General features: G+C 45.5%; 1 pseudogene; it reads right to left on the bottom strand.

Annotated features, from left to right (window-relative positions):
• Positions 1-14181: 14181 nt before the first annotated feature.
• On the bottom strand, positions 14182-14292 carry LOC121006555 (annotated as a pseudogene).
• Between the last annotated feature and the right edge of the window lie 1900 nt (positions 14293-16192).

The raw sequence follows: 16192 nt of genomic DNA, 5'->3' as shown, positions 1-16192 counted from the left end.
ATCAAGATGGAAATTGCTAAATCTAGAAGTAGAAAGGTCAAGATAAACAGAGACAGAACATTGGGACAGACTTGTCAGCTCCTCTCTTCTAAAAGTCTAGCCCATGCTTGTGCTGCTACACTATGAATCCATTTTCTTCAAAGTTTCTCACTGTCAACAAGCAGATCTATACACTAACAAAATGAGATAAGGAAATGTCATGAATTATTTGGCAAATAAAATTAACATAAGATTAGGTTTGAGCATTAAAATAAGTTTAAGTTTAGAATGCATTTGGAGAAATACAGTGATTACAAACATACATACTGTACAGTGCCTTGGAAAAGTATTCCTATCCCTTGAACTTTTCCACATTTTTTCATGTTACACCCACAGACGTAAATGTATTTTATTAATATTTTATGTGATAAGCCAACACAAAGTAGCACATATGTGTAAAGTGAAAAGAAAATAATACATAGTTTTCACAATTTTAAAAATAAAATTCAAAAAAGTGCTGCATCCATTTGTGTTCAGCTCCCTGTACTCTGACACCCGTAAATAAAATCCAGTGTAACTAATTGCCTTCAGAAGTCACCTAATTAGTAAATAGTGTCCACCTGTGTATTATTTATTCTCAGTATAACTATAGCTGTTCTGTGAAGGCCTCAGAAGTTTGTTAGTGAACATTAGTGATCAAACAGTATCATAAAAATGAAGGAACACACCAGGCAGGTCACGTAAAAAAGGTTATCGAAAAGTGTAAAGCATGGTTAGGTTATAAAAAATATCCCAAGCTTGAACATCTCATGTAGCACTGTTCAATCCATAATTTCAAAATAGAATCAGTATGGCAGAATTGCAAACCTGCCAAGACATAGCCATCCACCTAAATTGGCAGCCCAGTTGAGGAGGGCACTAATTAGGGATGCAGCCAAGCAAGCTATAAGAAGTGTAATTTGCAGTTTACCACAAGCCATGTAGGGGGCAAAGAAAAAAACATGTGGAAGAAGGTAATCTGGTCAGATAAGACCTATGTTGAACTTTTTGTCCTAAATACAGAACCCTATGGGAGAGATTTATCAAACTAATGTACAGCAGAACTGGCTTAGTTGCCCATAGCAACCAATCAGATTCCACCTTTCATTTTCCAAAGGAGCTGTGAAAAATGAAATGTATAATCTGATTGGTTGCTATGGGCAAATAAACCAGTTCTAACAGTTTGCTAAATATCCCCCTATGTGTGGAAGGAAATTAACACTGCACATCACCCTAAACACACTTTCTAGCGTAAAACATGATGGTGGCAGCATCATGCTGTTGGGATGCTTTTCTTAAATGAGGACAGGTAAGCTGGACAGAGTTGATGGGAAGATGGATGGACCTAAATACAGGACAAACCTGGAGGAAAACCTGGTAGAGGCTACAAAAGACTTGAGACTGAGGCAAAAGTACATTTTCCAGAAGGACAACAACCCTAAACATACAGCCAGAGCTACAATGGAATGGTTTAGAGCAAAGCATATTTATGTGGTAGAATGGCCCAGTCAAAGTCCAAACCTATATCCCCTTGTGAATCTGTGGTAAGACTTGAAAATTGCTGTTCACAAACGCTATCCATCCAATCTGACTGAGCTTAAGCTATTTTACAAAGAAGAATTAGCAAAAATGTCAGTCTCTAGATGTGCAAAGCTGATATAGACATAGCCCAAAAGACTAGCAGCTGTAATTGCAGTGAAAGGTGGTCTTACAAATTATTTACTCAGGAGGGCTGAATACAAATGCACACCGGACTTTTACACCACACAAAATACAGCACATCTGTACACACGCAAATATATTTATTCTAGAGATGAGCAAATCAGTTTGTACTAAGGCTACTTTCACACTAGCGGCACTGCCACTGCAGCTCCAGCCCCATTGACCATAATGGGGCGGAGTTCCGGCGGAGTTCCGGCGGAGGCACGGCAGCGCACGGCGAGAGGCTGCCGGAATAAAACTACGATATGTCCAACATTTATTCCGGCAGCCTTTAGCCGTGCACTGCTGTGCCTGTGCCGGAACTCCGCCCGCAGTAAAATGTGCCCTTGTACATATTTATGTATATTATGGAGGTGCTGATTTAATCTTCTTTTGTGTTGTGTATATGTGGGGTAGTGGCGTCCCCTGTGAACCTTGCACTACCGTCCATCTACTTGGTGCTTTTAATCAGAAGTACCACATAGCTGGATTCTACTTTTGTTCAGAAACTTGTAGGTCAAAAGCCCAGGAGAGTCATGTGTTAGGGTAAGTCCCGTCTGTTAGAAGCCACCTGAGGAGCTGAGGTTGGGTGTGCCTGGCACTGCCTTCTAGCTGCAATTACTGGCTTATAAGACAGCTGCAAACGCTGCAGTACGGCAAAATCAGCTACCTGTAATAACATTACTTTTTCCATTTTAACAGAAATCCAGTTTTTTTGTATGTGTCTTCAGTGTATTTGTGGAAAGGAAATTTTTTTGCACCTCTCTGTCTTTACATTCCATAAAAAGACTTGCAAACCATTCCATACTTTCTATGACTATGAACATTAGACCAAAAAAAATTCAGGAACATAGAAGGGTTCTAAATGAAAGACTCATGGCTTGATCTTGTTATCCCAGAGCCAGAATGTGGGTAGTAGCAGCACCAGCTATCTGGCCAGAAGTAGTATTAGTAGGAGGAGGACAAATTTGTCCCTGGTTTTGGAAAAGGGCAACACTATCATTGAGGAGAAAGAGTATGAAATTGTGGATTGGAAGGCTCACTCCTCCTTTCACAGCAGGAGGACATGGAGGCGACTTCTGAGTGTGACACCGTGCCATGGAGCAAGGGCTCAAACTATTCCTCCTGATTCTCCTTCTGGCAGTCCCAGAGAAGCCTTCCAGTGGAGTCCTCTTGGTCTTCACTGCCTCTTCCTAGTGGGGTACCCTCCTTTTTCCTAAGAAGTGGCAAGAAAACCCCACCACTCTCTAAAGCACATAGTCAAGATAGTGTCCCTGTTGACGACTTTTGTGAGAGCAGTCACAGTTAGGACTGCCCTGAGGAGGAGGTTCAAAAGGAGGCTGGGGAACTCATGCATAACTGTATTGGTGGTGGTAAAAGTTGCACTTGTAGCCACAGTATTGATGGTGGGGGCAGTGACAGTGGCAGTCAAGGCAAATACAGAGCAGGGAATTGGGAGGGAGGCCAAAAGAACCCACCATGAAATATTACAGTCTAATAAAAGTTGTAGGGAGGGAGAGGCCTCCAATGATGATTGTGTAGTAGGTAGGACCTGCAAGCCAGATCTGAGTGCCAGAATGGAGGAGGAGAAATCTTAGAAGTGTGATTATTTGTGGTGCCAATATAGAGGGTAGGTAATGCAGGGCCAAAACCTCCCACAGAACTGGAAGGCCAGATCTGCCTATAGTGTGGTAAGCTTGGGAACTGGTGATGCCACTAATACTGTGCATGCAGGCACAAAACATACCACAGCTAAGCCAAGCTCGGCTTCCACTAGCTCTGTGCAAGCAGCTCTCATATGGCGTTTTTTCTCTACAAAGCTGGCACACAAAACCAAGACCATATGCAATATCTTCAGGATTAAAATAAGCGGTGGGCATTCAAACACAATAGGTACCAGAGTTGCAGCACATAAGGTGGCATCACCAGATCCTTTGGGAAAATACAACTGGCCATCATTCCCAATCAGAACAAGCATGACCTCCTTCTCCTGGTCATCTTTGTGGGAACCAGCCAGCAATACAGTGTCCTTATATTGTCATCATCATCAGCTTCTTCTTCTCCTCCAAAGACTCCTCTTCTTCGTTGTCCTCTGGTCCATCGTGCAACATCCATAATGGAATGTGTGGCCATGAAGAAACTTTTCTTAACCAGCAATTAGCTTATCTACAAGTTGAACCCACAGCTGGCGGGGCAGTTGTTGCTAAACCATTTAGAAGTTTCTTGTAGTCTTACATGGCAGAGAATGTGTGCTTCTCCGCTGTGCAGCAAGTGAACTCCATTGTGGACACCAGGAGCAGCTTTTACAGACAGGGATAGTACATGTCTTTCACGGCCCACTGGGTCATAGCACTGAGGTAGCATCTGAGCAACAAGTCCAGGTCCTTTTAACATCCCAGGAGTGTGTCGGTCTGGCTCCAACACCAGGCACTTATCAGCCACCTCCTCCTCCATGGACATGTTACCATCCCCAACAGCAGCAGGGAACGTCACTCCCACTACCTCTTCTTTCTATCACTTGTGTCAAGTCATGCATTTCCATGACCAGTTGGAGTTGATCGGCCTGGGGTGGGAGTAGCCACACAGGACAGGTGAACAGTTGCTGAAGTATGTGCATCAAGAAACAAACATCCTGCAGGCTGTCACCCTGCCAACTCCAACTGGGCAAGGTGGTCAGAAACAATGGTTTTAACATTAGGGTCATCCTGAACCTGGGGGAAATAACCGAGGCCTTTTAAAAACATATGCTGGCTTGCACAAGGTGCTGGCAATTAGTGATGAGCAAAGTTTACAAAAATGCAATTCGACTACTTTGACAAATTTCACAAAGAAATTCGATTTGTGATTAAATACTTTGTCGAGAAGCTCATTTCTTTGTAAGTAGTGATCACAATGACATGGAATGGTGATTGTGCTGTCCCCCGTTATTGAACTTCTCAGATGCTGCGTTCATCACTGATCATGGCATCTAAGGCTACTTTCACACTAGCGTTCAGAGCGGGTCCGTCTGATGTCTGCTCAGACGGATCCGCTCCTATAATGCAGACGTTTGTATCCGTTCAGAACAGATCCGTCTGCATTATAGTGTACTTATAGTGTACTTGGCTTGCATGCTGACCTGCATTCCCTGGATTTTATGTGGCTGTCATGGCCCATGAACAGGTAGGAACAAGAGTTAGGGACCACTCAATTGAGACGACCTTGATGCGGTGAGTGGCTTACTATGCTTTGGACAAAATATAAACCAATGTCTCATCCAGCATGGAGGGCAGAGTGCTGGATGCAGTGTGCGATCACATTTGCATTTACCGTTTGTGTATGTATTTCGCCATAGTGATGTGCACCTGCAGGCAGGTTGTGCGGACTCAACCCCCTATATTTTTTTCTTTGTAACATATATTGGAGGCGTGGCGATCTCCTTTGAGTCAAGCACACCTGACCAGTTAATCTGTCCTGGAGGCTGGTTTTAAAGTCAGTATAAAACTGAGTCTGCTCATATAGAACCTACCATTAGCCATCTGGCTCCAGGAGAAGTATATGGTGGGTTCAGCATGCATGTTGGTACTTGCATCCCTGGATCCGATGAAAGCTGTAATGGCACCGGACGGGGTTACAAGCAAAGTGTACTTGGCTTGCATGCTGACCTGCATTCCCTGGATTTTATGTGGCTGTCATGGCCCATGAACAGGTAGGAACAAGAGTTAGGGACCACTCAATTGAGACGACCTTGACGCGGTGAGTGGCTTACTATGCTTTGGCCAAAATATAAACCAATGTCTCATCCAGCATGGAGGGCAGAGTGCTGGATGCAGTGTGCGATCACATTTGCATTTTCCGTTTGTGTATGTATTTCGCCATAGTGATGTGCACCTGCAGGCAGGTTGTGCGGACTCAACCCCCTATATTTTTTTCTTTGTAGCATATATTGGAGGCGTGGCGATCTCCTTTGAGTCAAGCACACCTGACCAGTTAATCTGTCCTGGAGGCTGGTTTTAAAGTCAGTATAAAACTGAGTCTGCTTATATAGAACCTACCATTAGCCATCTGGCTCCAGGAGAAGTATATGGTGGGTTCAGCATGCATGTTGGTACTTGCATCCCTGGATCCGATGAAAGCTGTAATGGCACCGGACGGGGTTACAAGCAAAGTGTACTTGGCTTGCATGCTGACCTGCATTCCCTGGATTTTATGTGGCTGTCATGGCCCATGAACAGGTAGGAACAAGAGTTAGGGACCACTCAATTGAGACGACCTTGACGCGGTGAGTGGCTTACTATGCTTTGGCCAAAATATAAACCAATGTCTCATCCAGCATGGAGGGCAGAGTGCTGGATGCAGTGTGCGATCACATTTGCATTTTCCGTTTGTGTATGTATTTCGCCATAGTGATGTGCACCTGCAGGCAGGTTGTGCGGACTCAACCCACTATATTTTTTTCTTTGTAGCATATATTGGAGGCGTGGCGATCTCCTTTGAGTCAAGCACACCTGACCAGTTAATCTGTCCTGGAGGCTGGTTTTAAAGTCAGTATAAAACTGAGTCTGCTCATATAGAACCTACCATTAGCCATCTGGCTCCAGGAGAAGTATATGGTGGGTTCAGCATGCATGTTGGTACTTGCATCCCTGGATCCGATGAAAGCTGTAATGGCACCGGACGGGGTTACAAGCAAAGTGTACTTGGCTTGCATGCTGACCTGCATTCCCTGGATTTTATGTGGCTGTCATGGCCCATGAACAGGTAGGAACAAGAGTTAGGGACCACTCAATTGAGACGACCTTGACGCGGTGAGTGGCTTACTATGCTTTGGCCAAAATATAAACCAATGTCTCATCCAGCATGGAGGGCAGAGTGCTGGATGCAGTGTGCGATCACATTTGCATTTTCCGTTTGTGTATGTATTTCGCCATAGTGATGTGCACCTGCAGGCAGGTTGTGCGGACTCAACCCCCTATATTTTTTTCTTTGTAGCATATATTGGAGGCGTGGCGATCTCCTTTGAGTCAAGCACACCTGACCAGTTAATCTGTCCTGGAGGCTGGTTTTAAAGTCAGTATAAAACTGAGTCTGCTTATATAGAACCTACCATTAGCCATCTGGCTCCAGGAGAAGTATATGGTGGGTTCAGCATGCATGTTGGTACTTGCATCCCTGGATCCGATGAAAGCTGTAATGGCACCGGACGGGGTTACAAGCAAAGTGTACTTGGCTTGCATGCTGACCTGCATTCCCTGGATTTTATGTGGCTGTCATGGCCCATGAACAGGTAGGAACAAGAGTTAGGGACCACTCAATTGAGACGACCTTGACGCGGTGAGTGGCTTACTATGCTTTGGCCAAAATATAAACCAATGTCTCATCCAGCATGGAGGGCAGAGTGCTGGATGCAGTGTGCGATCACATTTGCATTTTCCGTTTGTGTATGTATTTCGCCATAGTGATGTGCACCTGCAGGCAGGTTGTGCGGACTCAACCCCCTATATTTTTTTCTTTGTCGCATATATTGGAGGCGTGGCGATCTCCTTTGAGTCAAGCACACCTGACCAGTTAATCTGTCCTGGAGGCTGGTTTTAAAGTCAGTATAAAACTGAGTCTGCTTATATAGAACCTACCATTAGTCATCTGGCTCCAGGAGAAGTATATGGTGGGTTCAGCATGCATGTTGGTACTTGCATCCCTGGATCCGATGAAAGCTGTAATGGCACCGGACAGGGTTACAAACAAAGTGTACTTGGCTTGCATGCTGACCTGCATTCCCTGGATTTTATGTGGCTGTCATGGCCCATGAACAGGTAGGAACAAGAGTTAGGGACCACTCAATTGAGACGACCTTGACGCGGTGAGTGGCTTACTATGCTTTGGCCAAAATATAAACCAATGTCTCATCCAGCATGGAGGGCAGAGTGCTGGATGCAGTGTGCGATCACATTTGCATTTACCGTTTGTGTATATATTTCGCCATAGTGATGTGCACCTGCAGGCAGGTTGTGCGGACTCAACCCCCTATATTTTTTTCTTTGTAGCATATATTGGAGGCGTGGCGATCTCCTTTGAGTCAAGCACACCTGACCAGTTAATCTGTCCTGGAGGCTGGTTTTAAAGTCAGTATAAAACTGAGTCTGCTTATATAGAACCTACCATTAGCCATCTGGCTCCAGGAGAAGTATATGGTGGGTTCAGCATGCATGTTGGTACTTGCATCCCTGGATCCGATGAAAGCTGTAATGGCACCGGACGGGGTTACAAGCAAAGTGTACTTGGCTTGCATGCTGACCTGCATTCCCTGGATTTTATGTGGCTGTCATGGCCCATGAACAGGTAGGAACAAGAGTTAGGGACCACTCAATTGAGACGACCTTGACGCGGTGAGTGGCTTACTATGCTTTGGCCAAAATATAAACCAATGTCTCATCCAGCATGGAGGGCAGAGTGCTGGATGCAGTGTGCGATCACATTTGCATTTTCCGTTTGTGTATGTATTTCGCCATAGTGATGTGCACCTGCAGGCAGGTTGTGCGGACTCAACCCCCTATATTTTTTTCTTTGTAGCATATATTGGAGGCGTGGCGATCTCCTTTGAGTCAAGCACACCTGACCAGTTAATCTGTCCTGGAGGCTGGTTTTAAAGTCAGTATAAAACTGAGTCTGCTTATATAGAACCTACCATTAGCCATCTGGCTTCAGGAGAAGTATATGGTGGGTTCAGCATGCATGTTGGTACTTGCATCCCTGGATCCGATGAAAGCTGTAATGGCACCGGACGGGGTTACAAGCAAAGTGTACTTGGCTTGCATGCTGACCTGCATTCCCTGGATTTTATGTGGCTGTCATGGCCCATGAACAGGTAGGAACAAGAGTTAGGGACCACTCAATTGAGACGACCTTGATGCGATGAGTGGCTTACTATGCTTTGGCCAAAATATAAACCAATGTCTCATCCAGCATGGAGGGCAGAGTGCTGGATGCAGTGTGCGATCACATTTGCATTTTCCGTTTGTGTATGTATTTCGCCATAGTGATGTGCACCTGCAGGCAGGTTGTGCTGACTCAACCCCCTATATTTTTTTCTTTGTAGCATATATTGGAGGCGTGGCGATCTCCTTTGAGTCAAGCACACCTGACCAGTTAATCTGTCCTGGAGGCTGGTTTTAAAGTCAGTATAAAACTGAGTCTGCTTATATAGAACCTACCATTAGCCATCTGGCTCCAGGAGAAGTATATGGTGGGTTCAGCATGCATGTTGGTACTTGCATCCCTGGATCCGATGAAAGCTGTAATGGCACCGGACGGGGTTACAAGCAAAGTGTACTTGGCTTGCATGCTGACCTGCATTCCCTGGATTTTATGTGGCTGTCATGGCCCATGAACAGGTAGGAACAAGAGTTAGGGACCACTCAATTGAGACGACCTTGACGCGGTGAGTGGCTTACTATGCTTTGGCCAAAATATAAACCAATGTCTCATCCAGCATGGAGGGCAGAGTGCTGGATGCAGTGTGCGATCACATTTGCATTTTCCGTTTGTGTATGTATTTCGCCATAGTGATGTGCACCTGCAGGCAGGTTGTGCGGACTCAACCCACTATATTTTTTTCTTTGTAGCATTTATTGGAGGCGTGGCGATCTCCTTTGAGTCAAGCACACCTGACCAGTTAATCTGTCCTGGAGGCTGGTTTTAAAGTCAGTATAAAACTGAGTCTGCTCATATAGAACCTACCATTAGCCATCTGGCTCCAGGAGAAGTATATGGTGGGTTCAGCATGCATGTTGGTACTTGCATCCCTGGATCCGATGAAAGCTGTAATGGCACCGGACGGGGTTACAAGCAAAGTGTACTTGGCTTGCATGCTGACCTGCATTCCCTGGATTTTATGTGGCTGTCATGGCCCATGAACAGGTAGGAACAAGAGTTAGGGACCACTCAATTGAGACGACCTTGACGCGGTGAGTGGCTTACTATGCTTTGGACAAAATATAAACCAATGTCTCATCCAGCATGGAGGGCAGAGTGCTGGATGCAGTGTGCGATCACATTTGCATTTTCCGTTTGTGTATGTATTTCGCCATAGTGATGTGCACCTGCAGGCAGGTTGTGCGGACTCAACCCCCTATATTTTTTTCTTTGTAGCATATATTGGAGGCGTGGCGATCTCCTTTGAGTCAAGCACACCTGACCAGTTAATCTGTCCTGGAGGCTGGTTTTAAAGTCAGTATAAAACTGAGTCTGCTTATATAGAACCTACCATTAGCCATCTGGCTCCAGGAGAAGTATATGGTGGGTTCAGCATGCATGTTGGTACTTGCATCCCTGGATCCGATGAAATCTGTAATGGCACCGGACGGGGTTACAAGCAAAGTGTACTTGGCTTGCATGCTGACCTGCATTCCCTGGATTTTATGTGGCTGTCATGGCCCATGAACAGGTAGGAACAAGAGTTAGGGACCACTCAATTGAGACGACCTTGACGCGGTGAGTGGCTTACTATGCTTTGGCCAAAATATAAACCAATGTCTCATCCAGCATGGAGGGCAGAGTGCTGGATGCAGTGTGCGATCACATTTGCATTTTCCGTTTAAGTCTGAAAGTAGCCTGAACGGATCCGTCCAGACTTTACATTGAAAGTCAATGGGGGACGGATCCGTTTGAAGATTGAGCCATATGGTGTCATCTTCAAGCGGATCCGTCCCCATTGACTTCCATTGTAAGTCTGGACGGATCCGCTTGCCTCCGCACGGCCAGGCGGACACCCAAAAGCTGCAAGCAGCGTTCAGGTGTCCGCTCGCTGAGCGGAGGCTGAACGCTGGCAGCGAATCCACGTCCACTGAGAATGCATTAGGGCTGAACGGTTGCGTTCGGGGCCGCTTGTGAGCCCCTTCAAACGGAGCTCACGAGCGGACACCCGAATGCAGGTGTGAAAGTAGCCTAAGATAAAAAATGTGGGCTTTCAGAGGCGAATCAGTTAAAAATAATAATAAATTGAGTGCAAAAAGCCCGCCGTGGCTTTTACAGGTTCTCAAGGCTACTCTTTATCATTGTGGAAATCACTTAGTATGCGTGAGGAATATTGTACTGTAGTCCAACCAACACTACTCTGCTTTTCTGGGAAAAAAATATATGCAAATGAATATATCTGACATCTGCTGTCATCTTTTTGGAAGGTAAGCTAATTTCAATATCTTTGACAGAAACCCAAAGGTATGCAAATTAGCTTTACTTCCAAAAGGAAAAGAACACTAAGCCTCCCTGGAGCCAGAAGGAGAAGAATATGCTAATTTGTATATGTTTTTATCAGCGTTTGCTGGACTACAATACTACTGAGGCATACTAAGTAGTCTCCATAATAAGAAAGAGTACTACAGAGAACTCAACAATTGCCAGTCAGCTAAACAATTTTCTCTTGTAATATGCAGTTTTTGTATTCTTTTGGAAGGAGAGTTGTCCTGCATGTCTCATTCAGAGAAGCGCAATGTGTGAGACAGCGTATTATCTTCCTTTTTGTATTAGAACTGTCTTGAACATTTGTTTTAAAGTGGAGTGTTACATCTCTCTTGTCTTCTAGAACTAATATTTTTTTTCTCTGGTTTTGGAAATCAAAAAATGCAAGTATTAGGACACATTAAAGTGTTATATACAAATTTTCAGGGTGATTGGAATTAACACAACTAAATTTGTTGAAAAATTTGGTGAATTCTGCATGAAATTAATTTCAAGGAGTTTGCTAATTTCTAATATAGTTATTTTATCCTAAACATTTGCAATTCATATAAGTCATAATAGAGTTAGTACAGCAAGCTAAACCCAGGGGTGCAAGGGGATGCTCAATGCCCCCAAATACTGTACAAAAAAAATATAAAAATAAATTTCTCTAGTGTTGTCCTCTTTGCTGAAGGTCCAGTCTTTTCATACTGTCTGTTTAGGGAATGCAGCAGTAATGTGAAAGTATGCAGAAAGTTACCACTGCAGCGAATCACAATTCTTAGTGGTAGACTGCTAAAGATAGTGATTGGTTGCAGCGGTCATGTACATTCAATGGAGGAACGTCATGTGACTGCAAGACGGGCCTGGTGCTGAACTCTTTCTCTTCCCGGCATGAAAGCACAACATTTTCAAGTAGCTGCCACTAGAGGAAGCTTAGCATACAGAGATTTGAACAGCTTCTATTGCATTCAATAACAACTACAGTATGTAAATTCTGATGTACAGAACTTCCCCCTAGAGATGGCTACAGGTTAATTCACCTGTAAAGGTTAGAGTGTGTTTTAGGTTCATCCTGAAATTTCACCCACAAGCTAAATATCACTAACTTTTTGTGAGTAGTGTTTGCCATATTTTTAATCACATGTTCCATTTTTTGTTATACAAAAGTCAGATAAGGTGGTTAGGGCCAAGGGCAACCTTTTAATACAATTTATTTTTATTTTTAAAAAAAATGGAAATTTGTGTAGAATTTGGGTAGTTGAGCATTGCATTATACTTTGCCTGCTAGTGATTGACACACATGTACAGTGAAACAGAGTGGGGCATGGGGCCTATACAAAATTTTGCTATGGAACATAATGCGTAGTAAACAGACAGTGGGGAGAAGGACCAGGCTGATGCTACAGAGAACAGTGTCAGAAAAAGAGGCGAGTATGTAACTTTTTTACAGCATTCAGGGGCATTGATACAATTTAAATTTATGTCGAACAACTCTTTTAAGCATAGGTGAGTACTGTTGAGTGAATCAAAGTGAAACAAATTGAATTTGACACTAATTTCAGGAAAACTTTGCTTTGTCCCGAATTCGAATTTCCTCACGCTTCGTTGTAAAAATATATTTTTTTCCTAAAATGGTGGCTACGTGTGTTACAAAGTGAAAGTAATAATCCAGGGAAGGAGATATGACCAATAATACTGTGCAGCCAGCCAATCAGCAGATAACCATCCCCTGAAATGCCACAGCGATTAAAAAAAGCCTAATCCAACTTGGTCTCTGCCATTTTACTCTGAGCTGAGCATAGGGAGAGATGTAGCAAGTGGTAGGGACAGTGCTTTAGCAATCTTTTATTGTAGAATATTTAATAGGGACAGTGCAGAGACAGTGTGGGGCGATCATAGGGAGAGTATAAGAAGACTGCAGGGACAGCGCAGGCTCTTTGTCATCGTCCTGTGCATCTTGCTCCACTGCTGTGTCATTCATTCTTAATCTGTTCTGTTATACATAGACTGATTGTGCATCAGACTTAGTCTCAACAGCCGGTCTAATATATAAGCGAGTCTACCTAGAAAATTTGCTGCAACATTAATAATTAATCTGTTCAGTTATACATAGACATACTGTGCATCAGATTCAGGGCCGGCATCAGCACCTGGCACACCCGGGCAAGTGTCGGGACCCACTGCTCCTGGGGGGACCCACTGTGCCTGCTGCATCTGTGTCCTGCCTGTTCTGAATTCTAGGACAGCTTACCCCAGCAATGCAGACAATTTTCGCCATGTGCACAGCTGCGACAAGACATAGGAACACTGTGGGCATGGTGATGGTGACACACAGGGAGACACACACAATCTTAAAATCTCCTCCAGGACTCCATGCTGGCGATGCTGCCTCCTCTTCCATCTTCTTCTTTTTGCCCCGCACAGAACTTCCTGATGCAGCTGCGACAAGACATTTTATTTATTTATTTATTTTTTGAAAGCCCAAAGTCCTGCTCTCACCTCGTGCAACAAAATCGTGCAGCGTGCTACACAAAAATCGTGCACTAGGTCGCGGTGTATCGCAGGCCCTCTCCAAAAGAGAAGGGCCCCCCACAAACCATTCCCTATCCCTCCGGGGCCAAAGCTCCTGCAAGGGACTGGGACAAACGGCAACCCTCAGCCGAAGCCAAGGATACGCCCATCTATGCTCCCGGCTTTCGCCTAGGCTGCCACCCAAGGCGTCAGCCAGGATCTTCAACAAGGTCTGGACTCTCCCCGGAGGGAGAGCCCAAGGGGTTTGGCAAGGGGGTGAGGAACCAATATGGACACACACCCCCCCCCCAGACCTCAAGGAGGGGGTACCCGTAAGGGCGCTGCAACCCTGAAAATCCTAGTGATCACACAACGTGTAAAAGTGCACACAGTGAACATAAAAAATAAATAAGTGAATGTGTGCCATTACAGCCCGGACATTCGACCGGAATAATAAAAATTCCTCGTATCTCCAAGGCCGAAGCTGAGCAAATAGAGGTGTGTGCTAAAATTGTGAGAAATAAAGTGCTGTGCCAATGTGCCATCTCTTAGTGGGATTCCAACCCCAGTGAGTTCCGGCACCCCAGGGTCACCAGTCCTGGGGCACTTGCACTTTGGGCTTTCAACACAACTCGACCTAATGGCATCAATCCAGCAACCCGGGCCACCTCGCACAGGTCATTTCTGCCCTAGTGTTGTACACCCTTCGTGGGCCACTGTGTGGTTCTCTGCTCTCCTCTAATCTCATGGCTCAGGCTGTCGTGGCCTTCCCCCATGGGCAGAGTTCAGTCCAGGAGCCAGGCTCGACCGGACTGATAAGAATAGATACTACACTTGATCTTAGCCAAAAGGCAGAGAAGCGATGGAAGAGGAGGCAGCATCGCCAGCATGGAGTCCTGGAGGAGATTTTAATAAATCTGACTGGCAAGGAGACATGACACCTACATCTCACGGCCACCTGAGCCCAGTGGAGCCTGAACTGGCACAGGGGAAGGAGGAAGATGAGGAGGAGTGAATAAACACACAGGAATTCTATACAGAACTAGGTTGTTTATCTGCCCAAGTGACAGGAGAGGATCAGGAGGAGCATGAGGAGCTGGAGGGTGATAACAAAACAATGACCCCCAAAAGACTGTGGCAGTATGCAGTGGAGATGGAGGCAGGGAGTCTCTCTGAGTCCCTTGTACAAATGGCCAGATACATGCTGAGTTGCTTGCGTCATGACAGTTGCATTATCACAATTTGGCAGACTGGCACTCCACAATGTTAGACCCTCTCTACTGGTCCAAAATGGGGGCCTTTTTTACACCTTCTGAGAGGCATGAAAAACTGGGAACCTGAGTCCGAAGGGCCAGCGGTAGGGGTGACTGCCACTTTGATGGAAGAGAGGGAGACAACCCCGCTAAGTGTGATGGTGGGAGGCATGGAGGACTTGCCACCAGGTCAGGATCTAGCCGACTTAAATGTCTCCGGGGATAATTTTGGTACTGAACAACATCGGGACCCAAACCTATCCCGAGCCTGGGAAAAAGTATTAATAATAGATGGGGAACCACAACAATTGGGGGCAGAGTCTGTGTTTCCCCGTTTTGTGGTTCATCAAGAGATGTTGTATCGAGTAAAACAGCTGCAAGGTGAATCCATTGAACAGTTGGTGGTGCCCCAGGCTTATCGCAAACTCGTGTTAGAGTTAGCCCACCAGCATGTTCTCGGGGGTCATCTGAGAATGCAAAAAACATAGGACCAGATTCTATAGCAGTTTTACTGGCCCAGTGTGTTCAGAGAGGTAGAAGAATATTGTAAGTCTTGCCCAACCTGCCAGATAACGAGCCCCCAGCCACATTTCCGTAGTCCCCTGGTACCCCTCCCGATTATCAAGGTCCCGTTCGAGCGAATCGCTATTGATCTCGTAGGCCCGATACCGAAGTCTGCTAATGGACACCAACACATCTTGGTTGTCCTCGACTACGCCACTCGGTACCCGGAGTCGGTACTACTGTGGCATACATCAGCCAAACTCATAGCTAAGGAGTTAATGAAGATGTTTATGGGACCCCGTTTATGTCCAAGGTCACGAGGGAACTCTGTAAGTTGCTCCACATAAAACAGCAATGGACGTCCGTGCATCATCCGCAAACGGATGGCCTGGTAGAGAGGTTTAATCAAACAGTAAAAAATATGCTAAAAAGAGTGGTCTCTAAGGATTGGAGGGACTGGGACCTTCTTCTGCCCTATCTCATGTTCCCAGTGCGAGAGGTGCCCCAGGCCTCTACTGGGTTCGCGCCCTTCGAACTGCTATATGGCAGACACCCTTGAGGTCTGTTAGACATGGCCAAAGAGGCGTGGGAACAACAACCAACACCACACAGAAGTGTTGTTGAGTACGTCACCCAGATGCAAAGACGGATGGAAACAGTTTTACCTCTGGATAGTGAGCATATGTAGGCAGTGCAGCGAGCCCAGAGTAGGATCTATAATCGGCAGGCTCGGGTACGGACCTTTAACCCGGGTGATCAGGTATTGGTTCTGGTACCAACCATAGACATTAAGTTCCTAGCTAAGTGGCAGGGGCCCTACGAGGTGCCTGAAAAATTTTGAGAGTTAGATTACAAGGTACACCGGTCAGAAAGGCAAAAGCCGGAGCAGGTGTACCATGTGAATCTGCTCAAACCCTGGAAAGATAGGAAAACCTGTACGGAAGACAGCCCACTAGGGTTGAGCAAACCCGAACTGTAAAGATTAGGATTTTTGGACCCCGGACCCG

The sequence above is a fragment of the Bufo bufo genome, chromosome 6 (assembly GCF_905171765.1).
Source record: "Bufo bufo chromosome 6, aBufBuf1.1, whole genome shotgun sequence".
NCBI lineage: Eukaryota > Metazoa > Chordata > Amphibia > Anura > Bufonidae > Bufo > Bufo bufo.
This window is presented reverse-complemented; position numbering and strand designations above follow the sequence as displayed.